Below are 21368 nucleotides of genomic sequence, written 5' to 3' on the forward strand. Positions count from 1 at the left end.
ACGAGACAGGGAAGGGGATAAAACTCTGGAATCTTCTTAGGGACATGCCTAAGGGACAAACAAATCCTCAATGACTCTTTCTTCATGTTGTGCTAAAAGGTCTGACTTTTTATAGATTTGTGTGTTGAATTAAAGCCTGCAAGAAACATTTAGAAGTAGAGCATGCAGCTTAGTGTTGAACTCTTAATTACAGTTTTTGATGCAGAAATCTATGTAGGACTGTCTTTTCCTTATTTCCATTTGGCAAATATTGGAAAGTGGGGGGGTGGGTTTGATGTGACAAGTGCTAGCTGTGGGGTTGGTCTGGTTTAGCAGTGACCATCCATGTGACCTTCATGCAATGCAGGTAGAGAGCAAAAGTGTGGCTCAATTTCTGTTCAAAGGGGCTGGAATTCAAACACGATTATTTCTGATTTGTCCTGTGACAGAGTCTGCAGTTTCTCATTGAAGGTGGCAATGTGCTTTAACCAAGCCAATCGCTGCCTATTCAGTGACTGCATCTGCAGATCCACTTTTGACTTGTTTAACAGGATGGTAGAATGGAGGCTCCAGTTGTTGATTTTTGGGCTATCAGGAGCAGCACAGCATAAGTCCACTTCTTGAAAGTTGAATAGTTTAGAAAAGAGGAAAAGACAACTCTAACAGAGGTGGAGAGAAATCGGAAGATTGACTAAAAATCAGATTTGTGTGTGTTGATGTAGCTGATTTTGAGGTTTTCTCTGGAAACATTATACAACTTTCTTGAACAGCAGTTCAAAGCAGTGCTATCATGCCACTATGGATGGATGCAGTTTTTATGAATTTACAAGTGCTTAGTGTACTTATAAATTCATAAAAATGGAATTTCATAATTTTAAATTGCAATTAAAAAAATTGTAAATACTTGTATATAGTCTACTATGTTAGGGGATGAGAAAGCCATAATCACCTTCATATCCCTGTATGGCTATAGACATTAGGAGTTATGTTGCCTTCTTGCTTAGCAAATCATAGTTAAAACATTTTTGGTATGGAAATGTTCTTTCAGAATCTTTAGTTTCAGAGTTTAGGCTTTAGCTTTAATCTTTTATCCACTGATAAATGAAAAAAAATGCCTGTGGGTTCTGTAGAATCCTCCTAATCCTGCTGGTCCTGTCCTTCTTCCCCCTTGTGACTTGTAAAGCCATTGCCCATCATTTCAAATGCTCATGTTTTGTGATTTTTAAGTTTACTCACCATGTATAATCTCAAAGGTTAAACTGCTGTCGGAAGAATTTTCCATCAATCAGGAAGGGAGAAAAAAAAATTTCCTGCTGAAGTGATACATTTATTGAAGGACTTATAGACTCCTAGTGAAGGAATGTGTTAAATTGCTAAAGATGCCGGGTGAAAAATTGCTATGCTAACATGCATGAAAATGTATTAATAATAATCTACTGATAAATTAACGTGGCCTGAGTTTAATCTCATTCTGGGAAAACCCATGTTCAAGGAAATGAGAATTTACTGTGTTAGGGTCTAATTGAGTATGATTTCTTTTTTCCTTTCTTTTTTTTCCCCCTTCTTTTCTCCACTGGGGAACTCATGTAAAGTAATAAATAAATCTAAGAACATAAACTTAAATATTTAATAGTACCTTCAGTGTTAACTTGCTGGTTACAGTCAAATACTTTTCTTCCCATCCTGGTGAGAATCAGTTGCCTGGATAAAGCACAGTTCTCTGGTGAAACAAGGTACTCTTGTATTTTCTGAACCTTGAGCAGAAGGTATTGCTTCTTAGAGGTAGCTCCATGCTTCTTGTAAACCCGTTAAGCCTTACTCAGATATATAGATATATATGTGTATATTTATTTATTTATGCAAATATTTTAAATATATAGATATATATAGAGGCTGGATTGGACTTGCTGCTTTTTTTTCTCTATTTAGAAAGAAAATCAGTATATCTGGATTCTCTGAGTCTCTGAGTTGTGTTCTTCCCATGGCTGCACAAACAAAGCAGCAGCACTTTGCTTGCTTTCTGTTTCTTTCTGGGAGTGGAAGAGATTGGAGTTCACACTTAAATTTACCAGTATCCATCAGGATTGCATTTAATGACAGAAATTCCCAAACTTAATCAGTGGCAGATTCAGTTTCTGGCTGTGTGAGCTGGTGATTGTGTGTAGCTATGGGAGGAACTTGAGCTATACAGGCAGGATCAGCTAACAGTGCCATGCAAAGTTATTTGTCGTTGTTAAGTTGAGATGCTTCCCCACATCATAACTACTTCTTCACCTTAAATACTTCTGCAGTGGCTGCAGGCTTCATAAAGGGAAATAATGTTAGCTGTTCCCTGCTCCTACCTGCAGTCTGCTCCAAAAGCAATGCCCTTGAGTATTAATTTAGCTTTATTTTCAACATGATATGCTTCTGTATTATACACAGAAAGTTCCTGTCTATAAATTGGGTGTGACAGTAGGACAAATCCTTTGAAAGCCTGCTTAAAAACGTGCCAGCAGGCTGCCAGCTCAGGCTGGGAAAACACGGGTCCCTGGGAATGGAAGGCCAAAAACTGCCCTTCAACTTTTCCTACATCTTCCCTCCCAGTTATGATGAGCAGTGTAATTTTTTTCACCAGAACACAGTTCAAGTTCAAGCCAACAATCCTCCCCACTTCTTCCTAATTCTTTCCTCCCTGAGCCTTAAATCAAAAACCCCTTGGGGGAGCAGCGCTCTCCACACTTGTGTGGTTTATGCTCAAACACATGCAACTTCTGGTCAGCCTTCTCCCTGAAGAGAGAGCTGTGTCAGAAAGCAAATGCTGTCCCCAGAAATAATATTTGCCTCAAAGGAGCTTGACCTGCTTTGTGATGTTTTTGGAAACAAAGTGCAGGAATAAGTGTTATATTGTGAATAAAGCGAGGAAAATAGTGTTGCTGTTTTCCCAAAATAAGAGCAGAGCTTTAATACTCCTGAAATGTTTGGGTTGCTGGGGGAGCTTAACTTTCCAGGAAGTTGGATGTTGTCTTGACTTGTTTATTTTGGATATTTCCACTAATTGATTGTAATCTAATTATCCACATCCTAAGCCAGGCCACTGAAACAGCCAGTAACTACAGTTGGAAAGATTTATTGTTATTCTTCCATTGAAGGAGGGGAATTGAGAGGTATTTGTGTTTTCAGTGGTATAAAGCTGCAAGTGGAGTCACAGAGCCTGTGAAGTGTGTGATGTTTTGTGTCTGGGAACTATCTTTCAGTAACTGTTCTCAGGATTCAGATTATAGGTGCATGTTACAATTTTGAGCAAATATCAACAGGGCAAGGCTGATTCGTGTAGAAATTTATGCAAGGGGACATTTTGTTGCCTTTCCTGTTTGATATTCTAAAAAAATAGTCTGTTCTAGATTACTGCTAGGCCATTTTCAGCTCAGGAAGGTGACTAAAACCTTAATTCTGGAGAATGCACCTCTTTCTCCCACAGTGGCTCATTTTCTTTTGTTTCTAAAAGGTGATCAGTCCAAAAGGGGGAGGCTGGGGGAGGAGTGGATGTTGCTGAATGGAGTGGAACGAGTTACTCATTCTTCAGAATAGCCAGAAGGTAAACTCAAGTGCACTTGAAAACCATGCTGGTAAAATACCCCATGTGTAGTTCAGGCTGTTAAATACAATGTTTATTATTGACTTTTTTATTGAGTTAGAGAAAGAATCGACCCCTGAGAATGCACTGGGAAAAATGTGCCGTGGAGGCTGTTAAAAAGAGCCAGTGTAGAGTGTAGTGCTTTGCACCCTGCCACAGCTACCTGAATGTGTGTGAGAATACACACATATATAGATTTGTTCCATAGACACATATACATATATAAATATTCTGTAAATAAACATGCATGCATTCTTATATAGGCATATATGTACATGCAGACATGTGTTAATACACCTGTGTATAATAAGGAATAAGTACAGGTATTATCACACTGGGAATGCAGCAAGTATTATGGAAGGCAGGAAGATGTGCAGGAAGCTGGTTTTTTTTTGGTTTTTTGTTTTTTTTTTCAGTTGGGGAGGAAAAGGGAGTGAAGGGATTCATGGTATGATATACTACTATACCTAGCTGGACTGAAGTTTGGGTCAGACTGGAAGTGGGATTCTGTTGAGATATATATTTATATTGCAGAGGGAGAACAGGTAGTAAAAACATAGAGGAAGGAGAATTTATAGTGCTTGAGAAATGTGGAACAAGCCTGACACCACAGACTCTTCATGGAAAACCTGCTGGTTAAAGTATTAGCTATGATGTGATTAAGAAAAGACTTATTCAGGTATTTATGAAAAGATGAAAACAAGGTTAAACAATGGTGGCAAGGCCAGGGTAATGTAACCTTTGCAGCCTCAAGGGATAAAAAGCAGGATGTAAACACAGAAACTAAACCCACCTTATCTTGGTACAGAAAGTACAGTTTGCATCTCCCCTGGCCTTGGGTAAAAAGGCAAACTGTGGGATGCCAAATAGAAGTTCTAGCCACTGATAGTGAAAACAAACCTATGGCATTGAATGAGATGAATAATTTTCATCACAAATGTACATCTTGTGGGTTCATGGAGCTGTAAATCCACTGTTGAAAAGGTGTTGTGTGGCAAGTCCAGAGTAGAAGAGGAGGAAGCTGAATAAGATTTTAATTTTCCAGAGTTGCCAGTAGCTTACTGAGACTCTTTTAACTGAATCCTGGCATATCAGTATGAAAATACTGACTACATCAACCAGTGTTGTCTAGTAGAATAGCAGAAAACACTTTGGAAATAGGTTGGTTGTTGCAGTTCCCTGGAAATTATTATCTGCTGCTGTGACTACCTAATGCACCAAAGTGTAATGTGTTGTGCCAGGACAGTACAAGAGAAGCATTGTGATAATGTGACAATTTCTCTTCCTGGAGAAACTTAATTTAGATCACTGAAATCAGTGGGACTGAGGAACACAGATAAAATGTATCAGGTGTTGCTCCCCTGAATAGTATTAAGTGGAGCTTAATAAGTTCCTAGGTAATGTGGTTGGAGCTGCAGCACATCTGTCCATCGTGTTGGGGGCACTGAGACATTCAGCAACCAAAGCTCCTCTATGTGGCGTGGATGAACAACATGTTGCAAACTACTGAAGCCACATGTGGAGATAGTACATTTTGAAAATCACAGCTCTGTGCCTGGAGTTGAATTACTTGTGTTATATACTGCACAACCAGTTGGCACACTGAATTAATGTCTCTGGAGACTTACAAAAGGAATACTTATTTGGAGAATTAGAAATCAAAACTAAAGGAATAAGCCTGCTGTAGAGATCAGACTGCTGCACTGAGAAAATCAAAGTCCATGTGTGTGATTTAAACCATGTTTGACATGCCAGGCTTTGGTTTCACCAGGAGACTCACTATGCTATTTGGCTATGTTTTTAAAACCCACAAGTGTAAATTAGAACGAGCTAATTTTATAATTATTCCCAACAGACACACAAGTAATTTAGTCTCAAACATGTTTATTTTATAAAGACACAATCATTCAAAAAAGAAGTGCTGAGAAACCACAAGTGGTTTGAGCAATAGAGGCTTAGAGCTTTGGCAAACACGCACATGTTTAAAATGTGGTAGCATTTGTTTAAAAGCCATTGAGTGTTCTGTCTCTTTCTTTGCAGCTTTATGACTGTCCTTGAAGAGTAATACCAAAGAACTGGGGGGGTTGGAAGAGTTGTTTTGTTTATGGTGGTATTAGTCATTAATTTAGTTTAAATTCCGGGAAAAACCTCAGTTGTTCAGCCTTGAGAAATGAAGAACAAAATCATGCTTGTCTCATATGCTGCTAGAGGAAGGACTGATCCTGACACTGAATTGAGAAGGGGATTTAAAATAATTTTTTTTAATCCTAAAACTCTATGGATTGTTCATTCTGAAGAGAGAGGGATATCCCTTCAGGAGCCTGAAGAAGTGGCTGCTCACAGGGCATTAATCTGCCACGGGGAAGGGACACCCTTCAAAAATATGCTAAAATCCAGATTGTAACATGAGCTTGTATAGAAGTCCTTAAAAAGGTGGCTAGGAATGGTGAGGTTCTCAGCAATTAATGAGCAAGTTCACATATGTCATGGCTCTCACCAGGTCTCTGGTATTTTTTTTGGTGCAACCCAGAAGGAAAAAAATATTTGACAATGAGAGAAGTGCCCTACAGTCTTTGGGCCTTACACAATGCATGATATGATGTTATAATTTTTGTAAAATAGTGGGAATAATAACAATACAATTTAGGGCTGGAAAACTGCTCTCAGAAACCCTGGACTTCCTGAGAACAGAAATCCTTATTGCACTAAAAGCTCACATAGACTAGTTATTCTTTTTGCTTCTTTGACTAGAAAGATGAGACAAACACCTTTAGAATGGCTGCAATGTGCTATCAAAGGTGAGCTGTAGCCTGCTTTCCTTCCTTAAGGTGTTGTTTAAATAAATCTATATTTGCCTCTTTCTAAGCAGTACCTTGTGCTCTATTTTTGACACAAGTATCACCTTGGGGGGGTGGTGGGAAGGGGAGACATTTATAGAGCAGATTTAAAGCTTTTTCTAAACTTTTTATAAGATTTTCATATACAGCAGTGTAGCAACCAGACTTTTTAAATTTCCCATCCTAAATTGTTAGGATCACAAAACTAATCCTTCATCAGGCAATGTATCATGTTTTAGGTTCAGGTTGTCTTGTTTCTGCAAGAAGTTGTTCAGCTGCATCTGAAGCACGATGCTGCTGGAGTTAATACATAAGTCTCTATTTCTGAATTTTCAGAAAGTCTTCAAAATTCAAGCACCAGTTTTTCAATACAGGTTGTAGGACTTAGGACTGTAACTTCTTATAAGCTTTTAAAATTTCAAGCCCTGTGCAAAGTAGGATGGTATGGTTGGGAAGTCAAAGTGATGTGAATTACAAAAAAATTGTAGTAAGTGGTTCTTTTAGATGCCAGATCTTTCTGGCAATTTCCATAAAAATTCTAATTTAATTAGATGTCAGTATTTTGCTAAGGAATAAGTAGCTAGAATATTTATTTTAGTCCTTCAGTCTAGAGAAGTCACAGAGATTTAACGAGTATTTAGGCTTTATGGAATATCTTAAAATGCAGTTAGAACTTTTCATTGGATTCTAGGTAACTTTTTAACATCATGTGGTTATTGATTTTGTTAAATACACCAGACTCATAACTTAAGTGAAAAATCAGATTTTTAACTTGAGTGAAGAAACATTGCCCTGATGAGATGTTAGTGGCTTGAGGAAAGGAATTGTTATGAGTAGTTTTGTCAGATTTCTGCATGAACTCACTTTGTGCATGTCTTCTGCAGTGTTATAATACTGGTCCATCAAGTTTCCAGCACAGCCTAAAACTCTCATTCCAAGCCTTTCTCTGTGCTCAGTGTACAAGGCATTGCTCTCACTGCTTTCTGCTCCAATAGGTATGCCTTCATATTGACATTTCCCATCAGAAAATGTGTTTTTTCAATTGCTGAGTGCAGGTTTCAGGATTTGCCTCCAAAGCTGGAAATCTCTGTGCAGCAAGGGGTTACATGTGGTACGTTTCTGTCCAGCCAAGGCCAGCAGAAAAGGCACCTACTGATGGCAGTGGGTGGCTGAGCACCACTGGTTGCATTCTCCCCTGATATATTACTGTCCAGTTTTTCTTTCAGTTTGCATAGTGGTATGCTAGAAATGTGTTTTTGTAGTTTTAGTCATCATAAAGTTTTGTCTTTCAGTTTTTACAGCAATACGTGAGACACGCTGCTCTTCTGTGAAGCTTTTAACGTACTGTTTTGTAATTAATGTGAAGTTTTAATGCACTGTTTTGACACTTCCATCTGGCAAAGATATTTTTTGATACTCAGACATTGAAATCCTCAAATGGCTTTGACTGACCAATCTTCAAATTGGCATTTGATTTCAAGTAGTTACTAAATATAAGTAAATATGTTTGCTTCCTGTAATTTTTAATTACAGGAATTTTTAATAATCTAATATTTTATTTCCATATTTAATTGTCTGTACATTATTTGCAGTGTGTGTTTTCCTATTTAATTTTGATTTCCTTTTTTTTGCCTCTAAGACATGTTGCACATATTGAGGTTGGATGTTGGGCTTTTCTTTTGGGAATATCAGTTTAGAGAAATGGGAATGACTGTTCAATATGGTCTTTGTATCCTTTTGTTATGAAAAGCAGATGGAATGGGTGATTCCTACTTCTTTTACTTTAATGGCTTTCAGCTGCATTGAGCTAGTTATGTTTGTTATAAATATCATTCACCAGAAGAAAAAAGCTAAGCAATTAATATTGCAAAGCTGCAACAACAGAAAGTGTCACTTTGAGAAAATAAGTTGAAAGAAACCGATTTCAGTCTCAAGGTTTCCACAGAAATGTTATTTTTGATTTTAACATATACATATCTAAAACACCAACAAACACATGAAACCTTTGAATACTGTTATTCCACATACATCTCTGGCATTTATACCCATGTGAAGAATTGCACTGAACCCTAGTGCTACAAAAGAAAAGAAAGGACTTTAGCAAATGTGGTACTGTGGGGAAAGAGCCTTAGGGCAGCAGTTAGACATTCCTTTTTTTTGTTTCATAAAGATGTGAATTGTGAGAGTTCTACTTTCCTTTTTTGCACCCTTCTATGCTTTTAAAGTGTTTTCACAGACATAAATATTGTAATTGAGGCTTTGCATATGAAGACCACCTAGAAAACTCCTTTTATGAGGATCACAGTATTGACTTGAAAAAAAAAAAATTTTTTTTTGATGCCTGAAAGCAAAATAAGTAAATAAAAACACCAGGTAGACCTTTGACATTTTCTAGCTCTGGGCATATAAATATATATATGCACATGCACGGTGGGAATTTTTGAAAGAATGCAAAAAAATTTTAACAAAAAGTAGTGGCAGATATGGAGATTGAGGAAATTTTTTGCACAACTCCACAAATGATGAAATTGCCTTTTGGTTTTAAATGCTAATGTTCTCCAAATAAAATTTAAAAAAAACCTCTGACATCCAAAAAGTTTAATTTAGAGGCAATCTTCTTTATTAGTTGCATTTAATATGTTTATAGGTATCACAGTAATACAAAGTTCAGTGGTGCACAGTAAAGGCCCTCCATCTGAATGTACACTCAAAGAACTTTATACCCAGTTTTCTTCCATTAGTGTACGTGTAGTTAAAAGCTACAATTAAAATGTCATCTGAGATAGGTGAGCAATGAATTTGTTTGAGACTGATCTGAGTCCAAAAGATTAAAAAAAAAAAAAAAAAAAGAAAAAAGGATCCTTCAATACTTCAAACATGATGCCTACTTCTCTTTGGCTGCCAAAATTACCCTTGAAGACCTCATTTAAAATTATAGGGATTTACAGCGCTTATGTGCATAGTCAACGAAGGGAAATGAAAATGTAATTGCAAGCAGTCATCACAAGTTCAGTCTTTCAGTTAGGTTCAGTTAAAAAAAAAACGGTTTATCATGAAGTGACATGGTAAAGTTGGCAGGATTTTGTCAGTCTAAGCTAGAGCTTAATCAGCTGCAGGTAGGAGATAAAAGGCCCAATCCATACCCCAGTGAAGTGAATTGAAAGCTTCCCAACAGATCTAAGACTTTAAAATTTGCCAGAAAATTTTGATAGTGTATGGTAAAAATTTTTTTTTTTTTAAATTTCTGTAGTGATTAGAAACATTGTTCATTTACTTATGTTTAAAGAAGAAAAAATATGTTGTGGAAGTCACTGTGTTGATCCCAGATATTGGTGCCTGAGCCCTGGGTGTTCTGCAGAGTCCAGAAGTGCCTGTTACCTTGTGAGGCTGTGCTCATCAATACTTGTCACTGCATCTGTGTCCTGCAGCCCAGCCAAGCCCTGTGGATTTGAACCAGGTCAGATGTGAGAACTTGCTCATGTATTTGTCAGCCTGGCAGAGCACACAATGATGTATTTATAGCTGCCTTGTACCAGCTGCAGGAAGAAGGATGATACCTGATCTGGCATAAAATCTACCAAGATAAAATTACTTCAAAAAAAAAAAAAGAATTAAAATTTATTTATGTCAGCAGAATGGTTTGATACCTGTTAATGGTTTGCCTTTTTTTTTTTGTTGTTGTTATCATGAGCTTTTACTGCTTTCTTAGGTACTGAGCATCCACAAGCTGCAGTTACCATCTCATTGAACCACATATTACAATTAATAATTGATATTAAATATTTGAACGGTACTGAAGTAAACTGGGCTATTTTCTGGAAGCTAGTATTTGCCAGGGTATAATTTGAGGAGATTTTCTTTTTCCCCTTTTACTGAGGGAGAATTTTCCATGACAGGATGTTTTCTCCTCTCCCTTCCCCCAGTCTGCCCTCCCACACAAAATTGTGGTTTCCCATGCCATGACGTAAACATTTTTCATAAACAGGATTCACACTATTAAGATAAAATTATGCAAGAGGAATTTATTCAGGCATGACTATCTCTTGTCCTCTTTATCAGCACAACTGGTGCCATGGTGAACCTGGCTCGGGAATATGAGCAAGGGAAATGAAAGAGATGCCACAAAACTTGCTGTTGGACAGGGAGTCATGGCCTTCTTGGAGTAAATGCTTGTGGAACTGCACCATCAGAGCAGGTGACAGTGAACTGGCGTTTCACTTGGGGAAAATCTTATCAACAAAGGGTGAAGACTTCTGCCCTTTTAGATATTTGTTAATATTTCCAAAGTTTGGCCAACATGTGGGCTTTTGGTAGACACTGAATTGTTAAAAGTTTGTTAAGGAGGAATGCAGGGTAATAAAAATGCAGTTCTAAGAAATGGGATGATCACCTGGGAAATGTGTTGGAAAAGGCAATTAGGGGGAGGGGAAAGAATATTGGGAGAGGAGATTGTTTCAATCGCAAGTGCATGTGCACACATGCTGCTCTTCCATGTATAATCACATTACAGTCCAGGATAAAGGGAATAGAAAAGCCTATGCAGATTTCTGTAAGTGATCCCTGCAACATGAGATGTGGGATGTGAAGAGCTCTGGTGAATGCCAGTCGGGTTTTTCTAGGTTAAAGAAATGACATTTTCACTTCTCGATTTTATAACATGCTATCTATACTATTTATGCCAATAAATACTCTGAAAATAGTCTGTCAGGAGCTGACATTTGCATGCAGCTGCAGAAGTGTCAGGAATTTCAGAGCACCATCTTGTTTTGCCTCTCAGCTTTCGGCTCTGACTCAGGTAATGCATTGCTTATATGTAACAATTTGGCAGCACCCACCGGTCACTGGTGGCAGTTTTCATCAAAGAAATGCAGGGCAAGTGTGCAGATTTAAAAGGATTTGTAGAGCATATTTGTGGTGGTGGGACCATTTCATCACATAGTAATTGCCCAAGAAGGGTTTTGCACAACTGCTTTCTCACAGTTTCACTGACTGCTGACCATGGGCAGGAGTCAGGTTACTGGAGAGGTTCTTGCAGGGTCTGTTGACTGTATGGCCACAAGTAGGCAATATCAGTGCTCAGGCAGCAGAGTTTGATGAATAAGATAAACCCCATATAAACTAACAAGCATATCTCTTGGCTGTATGAAAGAAGACGACGGTGTTAAGGTCACGTTAAAGCCCTGAATTGTTTAGGAAAGCTTATGTCTCCCAGCTGGGAAACATCACACAGACAGTTCAGAATACACCAAAGTTTTGGCTTAACAGAAACACAGAAAGTCAACTTAGGTAATTTTATCTGCTGTGTTCCCTTGGGCCAGGGCTTTGGAAAGGAGAGTAAGATCGGTCATTAGTCATCGTTGCCTCTTGTGAGCTATTAATTTATTATGCTCTTTTATGTCTGCATGCATTTTTGTAAATAGTGTTTAGATTAAAGTTAAGTGTATGTATTTGTAAAAACAGATGGATTGGACTTTCTTTTGCCTCTGAGTAGGGCTGGTACCATTTGTACTCACGTTAAACATCTACACTTCCCTGCTGTCTGAGAAAGGTTTGGTAAACTTAGAAGCAAGACTAATGGTTGGTGAGAGGAGCAGATTGCAGGAACTCTGATTCCAGTTTTTCACACTTTTATTAGCAATGGAACAGCCAATGTATGCTGGATAACTTTAGTGACTTGGTAAAATTTCATATACACACCTCTGTACTTGCAAAGGGCTTTTGGGGATGCCTAAGTGCTCCTCCATCCCTGGGCTGTGTGTACATAGTCATGAAATGGTCATGAGAGAGCTTTGTAAAAACTCCTGAAGGATCTTTCAAGGTAAAGTGTAAATTTAGCATTGCTGTTTTATTAAATAATATTTCAGCTATTCCAGCTTTTGATCCTGTTCCAGCAGTGCCATGTGCTGAGGTAAACAGGAACCTTGGAAACATGGTGTGATGCTGCATGATCAGCTGCTCCAAAACCTGTGAATGAAACTGTGCCCTCTCCGGAGGGAGTGGAGCTGGGGTGCACACACAGGAACTTCTCGAGCAGGAGGTGGGCTCAGCTCTTACAAATGACATTAAGCACAAGCTACATAACTGTAAAAGTCTCAGACAAGTTTGACTTGTCTTTGGATGAGTCAAATATGCTGTTTGATGATATTTTCTGACTTCATTATGCCACAGGCAGTTACTGTACTGTTTTTAGATTATTGGATTCAGTAAAAGATGAATTAAGAAGAAAAAGAATTGTGAGGCTATCTCACTGTGAATTCTGGTATTCAGCAGCTCCAGGCAAGCAAGAGAATGACATAAAATTAGGATGCATGTTTAGTTTAGTGTTTTGGCAAGGTGAAGGGTAGGTTTACAAGGAAAAGATAGGATTAGATAAACCCCTGGTATAATTTCTCTTTTAGTTTCTCATTAGTTTTTGCCATTGGGTATAGTTAGCTGTGGCATGCCTTTATGCTTTGCATTAAAAGGGGGTGTTGTAATTTGTATTCAGGCTTTGGAGGGAGCAGACTTCTGGCAGAGGGAGAATTCTCTGGAGAGGATGGATCCTGAAAGGAGGGACCTCCGGAGAAATCAGACCTGCAGAAAACCTGGCCTATTACTATAACATGACCTTTTCCATGCTGTCTTGGTTCCTGACTGTAACCCTCGAGAAGCAGCTTTTTTTTGAGCTTACTTTATGCCCCTTTAGTGTCATTTGTCCGTCTTTCACCTGTCAGAAGTGTACAATGGAGGTTTTGCAGCTTAACAGAGTCCCACTTACTCCTGTGGCAGTTCCTTAAGAAAGTACAAGAGTTGCTGAGAAAGAAATGAAGCTTTGAAAATGTGTCCCTGGAGATGAAAAGAGGGTGGAAACACAGGCAGGGGTGCTTTGTCACTGCTGGAAGTTGTTGTATGGGTTACCCAAGCCAAACTATGTACTGGTGTAACAGTTTGTGGGCCCTTCTATGAAAGATGAGGTCATTCTGAGTTAACAAAAGTTCTTCACCCTTTCTTAGATAAAAGAAAAGCCTATTTCAGGCCTAGTTATAACATTGCTACTAAGCATGATGGAGCTGCTTTGTCCAGGCCTCTGCTTTCTTCTGAGTGTGTTTTTGGGGAAATGAGTTATCCCAGTGTTGCCAGCAAGGCTGTTCCACAGCGCAGTGAAGAGAGGAATCCAGTCTGTGTATGATGGAGATAACTCTTTCCTCACTCATACTCCCTGTGGCATGCATGCTTCCACAGTGTCTCTCCCAGCTCCCTCTTTGCTGTTGGAGCTGGCTGAATGTTGGAAATGGGAGGGTTTTCCATTTGCATTGTTCTTGAACAGATGGCCCAATGGCCAGTGCTGTTCTGTCCTTCTCAGGTGCCTCTCGGAGAGTGTTCCCAGCTGAGAGCCAGCCTCATGTGCTGCTCGGAGGGTAATGCTCCAAAGCTGGAGAAACCTGAGAAGGAGACACAGCCTTCCTGAAAGTAATAGATGGTTACTGTTTCAAATACAGGCAATGGAAAAAAAAAAAAAAAGGATTCCTATCTACCAGCCTGGGGCCGGGAAGGCAGGGTTTTCCTGAGGGGGGAAGGTGTGTGTCTGTGATGTCTGAAGGGAAAAGAGGTGAAAAGAGAGATGAAAAAGAGAAAAATGGATTGGAGCTTTTTCATATCCTAGTTAATCACAGTCATATGTCAGGCTGTTGGAGAGGAGGAGGGAGGGGATGGCTTGTTGAAAAGCGTAGCGTGCTGGAATTCTGCGAGTGAGTTGTGTGGTGAGTCCTGTGGCTTACTGCTGCCCTGATGAATAGAGCCTTTCCAGAGCTGCCAAGCCCGAAGCAAATGTGGTCAGGGATTTATTATGAAATGTACCAAACCTTGGCATGGGGCTAATTGCATATAACAAGAAGCGTGCTGGAAACTCAGACCTGAAAGGTGACAAATGCAGAAAGTATTCTATATCTGACGCTGCTGAAAGAGGTTTTGTGCAGGGGAATGTCTGTATGTCTGTGCTTTTTGCTAATGAGCTCCCAAACATAGCTGCATGTTTTCATGTTACTGGTTTGGTTAACATAGATGTAGCTTTCTTGTTTTGGTTATTTCTTTCACAGCCAAGAAGGAATAATTGCTATATGGCTGTAATAGCTGGAGTTCTCAAAGGAAGTGCCTGGGTGCTGTCTACAAATTATCATTTGAAAGAATAGAGTGGAAAGGTATGAGCTTGGATACTAACAAAATACTGGAGCTGAGAGTTTGAAACTTGCATGTCAAAGTTACAAGAGACAGCAAAAATTAACCTGTAGGCCTTGAAGAGAATGCTCTGTTCAGTATTCTCAGTGGTCGAGTAACAAATTTGAACAGCAAGACTGGAGTTTCTTTAAGTCTGAAAGTTTCTTAGAGCTGCTCAATCTGTGTCCTTGTATGTGTAATGCTCACTATCATATTATACAGCATAGACCTGCACCACAGTGACATATGATCCAGTGAAAAGCTTCCTGCCTCCTTTCAGTGCTTCTTCCTGCTCTTCATGTGTATCCATAGCTGCATTTTGAAATCTTGTGTTGGTCTTTAAGATCAGACGTAGTTAACCTTTTTCTGTTTGAGACAGAGACTACTGCTTCTGTCTTTGAAAGCCATCAAACTGTCCAAATGAGTATAATTAGAAATCAGAGGTTCTTCAAGGAAGGGCAGGAAAAGAAAAAACTGGGGAAAAAACCTACAAGCAATCAAGAGAACCACAAACAAAAAACCCCATGGGATGTATTCAGGACTTGACTGACTTGATGTTAAGTGATCCAGAAGCTAATCAGTAGTGAAACATGCAAGAAATAAAAACAAAGGCTACAAGATTTTATGCTAATATTCTCTTTTGTGAAATTGTAAAGTTTGTTGACAATTTTTTTTTTTTTAAGAAGAACAGCTTTTGGGTTGATGTTTTGGCCAAAAACCATAAATCCATTATGTTGCTTTTTTTCATAAGACATCTGCTTCTCAACATTTTTAAGACTTCCTCATCTAATTATAGAGTCTGAAAAAAATGTACTAGCTCACTTAATTTTCTCCCTGGTGGTGCCAGATTTGCTTAACAGTGAGGTATTAGGGAGAGGCAGACACGCAAAGTTCAAGATCCCTTGGATAGCTTCTTGAAGGCTTGTACAGCCTTCATCTCACTTTCCTGTAATGCTGATGGTCAGGAAGGGAGGGATTTACAAATGAAGCAGAAGAAATCTCAAGCAAACAGAAAGTAAGCACTCTGCACACATTTGCTCTCGTTCCATCCAAAGCTTTTACACGGAGTAGGCAGTCTAAGGCACTTGGTTCAGTGACTGTGTTGGCCCATAGTAACTTACTGTGCAAGCACTCACACAGGCCAGATAGGGTGTGCAAAATTAAAAGTTATAAAACTGTCCCAGTGTAGAGCCTTTTTTTAGTATGAGAGCATTATAAGACACATTAATGTTTTTAGTATTTAAAACATGCATTCCTTTGTTACCTGAACTTTGTTAGATTTATTCCTTTCAAAAGCTTTTCTTGCTGGCTTTAGCAGCATCACAGAAATGCCATTTTCACTCAGCTCTTCTTTCCTAAATCTATGAATAAAACTTGTTCTCTTTGGCACAGAATGTATGCATGTCATATTTTACCTTTATTTTCCACAATAAATATCCAAGATTTTTATGGAAAGCTAGAAAAAGTTTTGATATCAAAATGTTGGTGTAAGTTTGTGAAGATGTTACCAGTTAGATTTGAACACATGAAAAGCTGTATTTGAAAGATATTGAGTAGAAAAAAAGGAAAGGAAGGAAAAGGACCACAAAGTCAGAGAGTCTCTGTATATTTCTAGAGGGCTTAACCTTGCAGAGCAGAAGCTGTTGATGGCTACTATCATACTTCATCTATGCAAGTCACAGTAGGTTTTGTACCCATTGCACCTTCAGTCCATGAATAGCCTGATCATCTTCCTGTTGAAGCTTAGCAGGAAATTGTACTGGATTCCAGCAGAGCTGAGGTGTGCTGTAAGTAAGGGATGGTGATGAAGGAAGAAAAAGAAATTCAATGATCATTTTCAGTGGCACAGGCATAATGGTTGCACATCAGACCATAAGTTCTTCTGATCTCTAAAGTGTTCCTTCTTGCTGCGTTTCTAGCAGTTGTTCAGAACAGACACGAGGGGATCCTCAGTTTTTCAGTCCCTCACCTGCTTTCCCAGAAGAACAGTGGCAATGGGATATCCAGGGAGGTATTAATTGATTCTTGAATCAGCTTTCTAACTAAGTGGTAGTCAAGTTCACCCCTCTTATCCTTGCCTTAGCACAAGACTTACACTTAAGAAGGACTCATAAAAGCTGAGGCTTTTGCTCTGAGGACATTCTCTAATTCTGGAGGCTTCTGCTGGGGAAATTATTTTCCTCCTCAGTTCTTGAACCTAATAAGCAGTAAAAAAAGAAGCAGATAAAAGTAATGCTGTGATCCAAGCCAAAAATAATAGAGAGCAAGTGTGTTGTCACAGACAAACTATATCAGAAGAGTTGTTAATAAGTTTATAACTTACAGGCAGCATAAAAGGTGAGAGATTGTTTTTACATTTCATCCAACAACCTTCCAAACAATGTCATGTGACAAACTTGACATATGTCAAGTGTCTATCAGGAAAGGTGAACAGAAAGACTCAGTAAAGATAAAATAGGTGTATAGAGTAGATGGCTCTCGTGTTTGTGCATGAGGCAAAAGTAGGGGATGTTTTATGTCCTAGAACGAGCTCTGTTCCCTCAATAAGGCTGGAATATTTACAACTCTTTCTGGGATGAGACCGTTGCTGAAAGTTCATGGACAGTACCAAATAAATATGTGACAGTTTGCACCAAAAACCAGATCAACTGCCCATGGCCCAAAATTATTACCAAGGACAGGTTAAAAGGAAAGTTAGCAGGCAGTTTCCTCTGCAAGAATTCTGGAATTTTGCAAATATAGCTATTATTATTTCATAGCTTAATCTTAAACAATAATTTCAGATGAAAAGTTAATGGCTTTTAAATTAAGCAACACAAGATTGTTTCTTGGCACTGTGTTAATGGACTAGAAGCATAAAAATAAACCTACTGTGAAGTTAAAAGCCCTGAAAAGGTGATTTCTGTTACAAATACCTCCTAAAACCATGTTTAAATCTAAAAGTAAATTACTAATGTCTTCTCTGTGAATATTTAATATATTCAGTAATAGACTTATACTTGGGAGCGTGGTTAGAGTAAGTCCATAGGCTGGGCTTGGATAATGGTCAGGAATTTCTTATATCTGTAGCACCTACCTGTAAAATGTAATGCTCATGAGAAATGTTCTGCCTGTGCAGCTGGATCCCAGGCTTCCAGTGAGTTTGACATGAGCTGCTCAGGGAGAAGAGGCAGCCAGCTTTCTAAGTGCTGCTGGAGAAAGTTTAATAAAAATAGCCTTGTGGATTTAATCTTATTCAAATTTGTGGATGGGAAAAAATAGTTATAAAACATAAGTGAACAAACCAAAAATCACAATGCCAAACCCCACATGACTGCTATTCTAGGACATTAAAGAAGTGCATTTGTTTTCTGAAGTCTGGGTTAGAAAATCAGGTGTTTATTTTTATGAGTTTAAACTACTTTCAAGAGCATTATCCTAATGATAATAATTAATAATTATTATCATTAATAACGTACTTTAGTAATGCATAAAATAAACAAAACTGAGCTACGAAAGGCACATGGAACATGAAGTTTTCCTTTGTTCCTCCCAGATGTAGAGGTGCTGTGCAGTTGTCACCTGTGGGGTCAAGGGCCACTTGCAGTGGCCCTAAGACACATGGTAAAATTCCCTTGGGCTTCAGTGAGGCACACAAACAGCCCTTAAACATCTAAATCCTGTGGCTTATTATTCAGCATGTTGTCACGTGTACTTAGAAGTTTAAAGCACATTGTTTTAAGTGGTACTTGAAACAGATTGCTCGCTCTGTGTGGCACTTGCTGAGTGACAAGCAGAAGCCACAGCAGATCTGGTCAGCTGGCTGACATCTTTTTTGTGTTGATTGAATCTGCACTTCTAGCTCTCCTGCCTTAATAAGCAGAGTTGTGACAGGGTATATGAAAACAGGGATTGCTTTGCTTTTTCTTGTTGCTGATGCACTGCCTACGGCAGCTGTCCAAGGACCTCCTTGCTGCGTTGTTTGGGATTCTTTACAACACAAAGCGAAACCGTGGGCCCTGCCCTGAAGAGGTCCTAGGAATCACACTTTGCTCTCTCTGCAGGGCTGTGAGTGATGTGCAAGTATGCAAGTGACCTCAGACTGCCAGGTTGTACTTCCCTCTGCTTTGTGAGGAAAAGCTGGGAGAAGTTCAATGACCTATGTTAGAGTCAGTCAGATAAACGCCGGCTAATTCACTACAAACATGACTCTGGCTAAGAATGGGGGTTGTTGGCTGGTTTTGCCTAGGTGCCAGGTGATGATACTGTAGCAAAAACTGCCATGGCAGTAGGGTTGAATTTAGCTGCAATTAACCATTTCTGCCTTCCTCCTCCAGCTAGGATAAATAGTTAGGGCTTGAAGCGTGTGGCCATGGCGACTTACAGCCAGATGTTTAACCACTGCTGCTGAGGAGAATGGCAGGTTGTTACCTTGGGGGAGGCTGCAGAGGGACACACGGGGTGGGAAGGAGGCCAGGGGTTAGAAATAACCTGCTGGTGGGGATCATTAGAGCCTTTATGTAAACATGGCAGGAATGAAAACAAGGTGGGTTGTTTTTTTTTTTCCTTTGGAGACCTGTATGGCATCCAAGCACAACATTGCAGGCTGAGCTGCATGCTCCCTTTCAGAAAGGCACCACAGTGCAGGAGATTGGGTCCACAAGGCTGATTCAGTGCTGGCTTTGTGCACAGCAGCCCCACTCTACATCTGTTGTATTTTTGCAGTGGGGCTATAAAGTGTGGCAAAAAAAAAAAAAAAAAAAAAAGATAGTGATCATCGAGGGACAAAATACCTGGTATGACAGCAGTGAAGTAGAGTGACAATATTTATATTTAATGGAAATGATAGGTCCTTAGGTGTACTAGACAGTAATAATAAGCACACTAAAGGTCTTCTGTGCTTTTTGATTTCTAGGAAAAATCCTCTTAAAATAGAACCATCCTCTCTTCTTAATATGAAAAGAAATTTAAGTCAATCAGCCTGATTTTGTTTTAGGAAGAGTCATATTGACTCATCTCCATGTTGAGCAGGAGTTTGCATCCTTGTATGACTTGTATAGAAAACTACATAGCAGCATGTAATTTTAAGAAATCTGAAGTTCTCTGACTCACACAGTTCTTTCATGAAGTATGAATGTAATGATAGACTTTTTTTGTTTGAGGATGTTCATTTCATCTTCATGGGCCAGCACCTTCATAAATGTGTGCCACGTGTAGGAGACTTGTTGACTTGTTGCAGCAGTGCTGTCTGGTGCCAGCACACACTGGTAACCAGGAAACCCTGTCCAGAAAGGCAGAAACTCCTGCAATTCACTCTGCACACCACAACACTCCATTCATCTCTGCACAAGATGTCAAGTCTCAGCACAGGGCAGGGTCAGACTGTGCAGTCCTTTTACCACTTGTTGTGTCATGTTATTTAAGGCCATGGCAATCCAGGCCAGAGATTGTCTCTGTCTCTCACTTTTTCTGTGTTGGCTCGGGTGAGGTTGCTGGTGGCCCTGGGACACAGCTTTGTAAGATGTTCATGTCCATGCACCTTGCACTGATCCTACCATTGTTTCAGATGGATATGACTCCTCATACAAGTGCTCCACCGACCTGGGAAGACTCAGTGCAAGTTAGAGGTGTGCAAGTTACAGCTCTACACACAAGGATTGACTTAGAGACCTGCCCTCATTTCATTGTCTTCATCTTTATATGGGTTTTTTTTTGGTGGGCAGGTAAGGAAGAAAGAGCAGAGGCTTCAGCAGCCGAGAAGCTGAGTCCTATTTCAGAGATAGTGGGTCAGGGGAGGGATGCTACTTTTTTCTTTGCCTCACAAAGAGGAAGTCCAAAGAGGTTTAAACACAGAGGGCTTTGGCCAGTTCTCTCACCAGCATTATAACCCGAGGGGCACACGGCATGGTACACCTGCTGCTCAGCCAAGAGACACTGAAGGGCTTTTCCCCAGTGCAGAGCTGGGAACTAAAGCAGCCTTCAAGTCAGGGAAATGTGTTTTTAAAGGGAAGAACAGGGCTCAGAAGGGTGAGGGGCCTTTGGTTTGAGCACTGTGTTTTCCTAGGCTGGGGGTAGACAGGGAGTGAGGACCACAGCTGTGGCCCATGCAGGAGAAGCTAAAAGGGACACCTCAATATAGAGCCTGAACTGTGGAACCAGAGGTATTCAAAGGCCCCTTGTGGTTCCGCCTGCGTATGCAGCTGAATTCTCAGTGAAGCTTCCTGAAGCATCTGCTCTAATACCTGTTCTAATTTTGCAACAAGAACAATAAGCAATATGCTTTAGTAGGTTTTACAGAACGTTAAACAGGTTAGTGAAAAAGAAGAAAATCTTTCTTCTGTTTTTCCCCACCAGTGAATCAAAGCAAATTATAATGATCAATGTCGATTAGAAACAGACTTTATTCCACTTAGTGTTTAAATACTGAATGGAGAGTATCACACAGGATTGTGGTGTATCAAGCATGCACAGAAATTACCTGGAAATGAGATGTGATGTACGGCCTGTATTTCAAAATACATGGGGTCACAAAATCCCCCTGGTGACACTGCTTTACACTTGAGGATCAATTAACTTTACTGAGGATTTAGAAAGACTGACCAGTTGAAAAAGTTAAAGCCCCCCATTTTTGGTTACTGTTTTTTCTAAGCAGTTATTAACATACTCGTTGTCTCATGTTTGAACTTAACAAAATTTCAGCTGCCATAACCACACTAGGTCAGTAGCCAGTTTCTCAGGACTACTGCTATTGGCATGTGCTCTTG

The 21368-nt window shown here is 39.5% G+C and overlaps 1 protein-coding gene across 1 annotated transcript in view; it reads left to right on the forward strand.

Moving 5' to 3' along the window:
* The window catches only part of BMPR1B (bone morphogenetic protein receptor type 1B), a 233252-nt gene that overhangs the window by 46634 nt on the left and 165250 nt on the right, over nucleotides 1–21368 (forward strand). The gene's annotated exons all lie outside the window — the stretch shown is intronic.

This window comes from Haemorhous mexicanus, chromosome 4, assembly GCF_027477595.1.
Source record: "Haemorhous mexicanus isolate bHaeMex1 chromosome 4, bHaeMex1.pri, whole genome shotgun sequence".
Classification (NCBI taxonomy): domain Eukaryota; kingdom Metazoa; phylum Chordata; class Aves; order Passeriformes; family Fringillidae; genus Haemorhous; species Haemorhous mexicanus.